Source organism: Cavia porcellus, unplaced genomic scaffold, assembly GCF_034190915.1.
Source record: "Cavia porcellus strain 051 isolate PalLab524CR breed Dunkin Hartley unplaced genomic scaffold, mCavPor4.1 scaffold_31, whole genome shotgun sequence".
Lineage (NCBI taxonomy): Eukaryota > Metazoa > Chordata > Mammalia > Rodentia > Caviidae > Cavia > Cavia porcellus.
In genome coordinates, this window is record NW_026947514.1 from 10,470,682 (window position 1) to 10,474,047 (window position 3,366).

The window sequence follows — 3,366 nt, forward strand, 5'->3', positions numbered from 1 at the left end:
GGTACCGGGGATTGAACTCACGACTGCCTGCTTGCAAGGCAGGCGCTTATGCTGCTGAGCTAAACCTCCAGCCATTAACTGTGTTTTAATAGAAATAAAAGATGTGTTTGAGATACACACTCCTCAAACATCAATGTTTAAAAACATCAATAGCACAACTGAATGAAGACCTACAAATGCATGTGCCAAGCAGGAATCTGCCTGCCTCCTGCAGCCTCATATTAACACAAAATAAACACTGGATTAAGGACCCTGAAATTGAGTTTCAGTTCCTTGAGCTCTAACAAAATGTAAGACTCTGTAGCTTCAACTAATGCAAAGCTTTCCTATTCAAATCCAGAATGATCGTGCTGATGGCCTCCACTTCAGACTGATGCCCTTGGTGACAAATCTGCCCTCTTTTCCTCCTATACCTTCTCTCTGGCCTCTGCAACCACCATTCCTGCCGTAGGCACTGCCTTGGTCACACCATCTTGGCATCAATTGTCTTGCTAGTATCCATCACCCTGGTAACCACTTTCCTGTATTTGAGGATGTTTTGAAGTCACCATACCACTGTGGCTGGAAACCTGAATCTCATAAGTAGCATCTTATGACATCTTCTCGTCTTCTACTCCTACATCCGTCCAGTCTCCTCGGTGCACACTTCCTCTTCCTCTTGACCACCAGGGTCACAGCCACCACATCTGTCTCTCCTGCCTCCTCGTTTATGACCTCCTTGTCCACCGTGTGACAGGCTCAAAACCACCACTTCCTCCTGCTTGGTCCTGGGGACCACAGTGCCTTCTGTCTCTTGGGGTAGAAGTTCAGTTTCTGTCAGGCACCTGCCCACCAACACCTTACTGATGGCACAAACAGTCTTTTGTCCTATTGAGTCACTGCTTAGTCCTGAAAATCCCTAGCAAGTCTTGTCCTCATGCTAAAAGGTGGATTACTGAAATAGTACTTTTAGGAGATGAGGCATCATTCTGGCCAATAATTCTTGGCTGATCTTGCTGTGTGACCGTTAGCTCTGTCACACCAGCCAAAAGACTGTATGGTGGCATCCAAACATTTTATTAGCAGCTTTCTCCAGACATCATATTCATTGAAGATGGCTTAGTTATGCCTCTCTTTTCCCAATGGGCTGCTCCCATTAGCTTCTACAATAAAGGCTTTCCAATACGATTAGGTAGAATTTTGAACAAATGTTTCCTTTAATTTCTGTCAATCTCACTGAAGAGTTGGAACATACACTGGCTAGAGGTCTGGACACTCCTAGAGCAATACATATATTTTCAACCTTTTTTAAAAAAAATTCTTTTTGAGACAGGGCCTTGCTCCTCAGTTCAAACTGGCCTTGAACTCACTATGTAGCCCAGGCTGGCCTCAAACTCATGATGGTCTTCTTGCCTCAGCCTCCAGAGATTACAGGCATGTGCCACCACACCCAACTAGGTATCATTGCTCTTTCATAAATTACCTAAGCGTTATGATGCGTCCTTGGATAGGATGATTTTGAAGACTATTTAGATGGAAACAGTTACTCTCTCGCCAGACATAACGTCACCATCATGTGGTTTACGTGGCAATTGTACGTCAATCAACGGGCAACCACACCCAGCTCATATCTTTCCCTCTTGGATGGGCTCCCTTGCCACATCTTTCTCGAGCTCCTCCCCTTCCTCCCTCTCTCTGCTCCTCCTCTTCCTTGCTCTTCCTCCTCCTCAGGCTCCTTCCTCTAGTTCTTCCTCTGCCTCTTTTTCCCCCTCCCCTCCCCTCCCCTCCCCTCCCCTCCCCCTCCCCTCCCCTCCCCTCCCCTCCCCTCCCCCTCCCTTCCCCTCCCTTCCCCCTCCGCCTCCCCTTTCTCAAAGTACCTGGGGTTGAACCCAGCATCTCACACCTCACACGTCAGACAAGTTCTGTACCACAGAGCTACATCTCCAGCCCTTTTTAAGATTTTATTTTATTTTTTTTTTATCTGTACCAGGAATTGAACTCACAACAGCACACTTGCAAGGCAGGCGCTTATGCCACTGAGCTAAACCCCCAGCCCCAAGATTTTATTTTGAAAAAGTGTCGCATACATGGCTCTCTCCTCGGAACAGCCAACCTTTATTTGTATGTTTACACTACTGTGCCTCACATTTTCACTATTCAAACTCCTATAAAACAGAATTGCGCTAGATTTGATTGACTTAACTTTCTAACCCCAGATTCACACATTCCTATCCGTTTCCCCGTTTTAGGAGGGCCATTAGATTTGGGGGTTAAAATCAGTGAATGTGTCTCAGCCACCTGTCTTTCTGTGGGCACTGTGTCTATGTCGCAATAGTCTCTGGTGGAGGGCACTGTGGTGTCATCCTATTTCATGACAAGGACGCTGATCAGCAGAAATTTAAAAGCTTGTCCAACATCCTTCAGTTCCTAGGGAACCCAGCCCAGATCTGGTGACTCCAATCCACGTGCGCCTGGGGCGTGGCTCTGCGGGTGAGCACTTCCCTAGGATGCGGTGGGCCAGCGCCCGACAAGACCGTTCTCACTCAGTCCTTTAAATGTCACATGTTTCTGTTGTCATTTTTTCATTTTTGTTTCCCCTGTTCCTCTCACCCCTCGGGAGGGATGAGAAATGCGCAGGCCTCAAGCCAGACTGACTTATTTGCCAACTTTCCCAGTAGCTGCTGGCTGTGTGGACAGAACAGTTGCTGTGTTTTCTCCAACCCCATTGTGCACACGCACACGTGTGCGAACACACACACACACATGGTGCATGAAAAAAAATCTGGTGAAATCTGAATAAACCCTGTAGGTTGTACTAATATCACTTTATGGGTTTGATTTGTACTATTGCTGTATAATATGTTATCGAGGAAGCTAGTTCAAAAATACAGGGGACTGGCTGGCCTGGTAGCGCATGCCTGTAATCCCAGCACTCCAGAGGTGGAGGCAAGAGGATCACCGGGAGTTTGAGACCAGCCTGAACTACGTAATCAAACTCTGTCTCAAAAAGACACAGAGAGAGAGAATACAGAGGACTCTACTACTTTTGCAACTTCCTATGCATGTAGGTGTTTTGTTTTGTTTTGTTTTGTTTTGTATGAGACAGATCTTTTTTTTTTTTTTTTAATGAGACAGATCTTGCTATCTAGTCCACAATGGCCTTGAATTTGCTGTGTAGCTCAGACTGGCCTCAAATTTTTGACTGTCTTGCCTTCTGAGTGCTGATATGCAACTATGCATTACTATGCCTGACTTGAGCCTGTAATTTATTTTAGACAGGGTCTCACTATGTAGTACAGGCTGACCTTGAACTCCCTATGTAGCCCAGGCTAGCTTTGAACTCATGGCAATTCTCCTGCCTCAGCTTCTCGAGTTCTGGGATTCAGG

General features: G+C 46.3%; 1 pseudogene; it reads right to left on the reverse strand.

Moving 5' to 3' along the window:
• Positions 1–407: 407 nt before the first annotated feature.
• On the reverse strand, positions 408–1,725 carry LOC111754782 (protein FAM98A-like; annotated as a pseudogene).
• Positions 1,726–3,366: the final 1,641 nt, after the last annotated feature.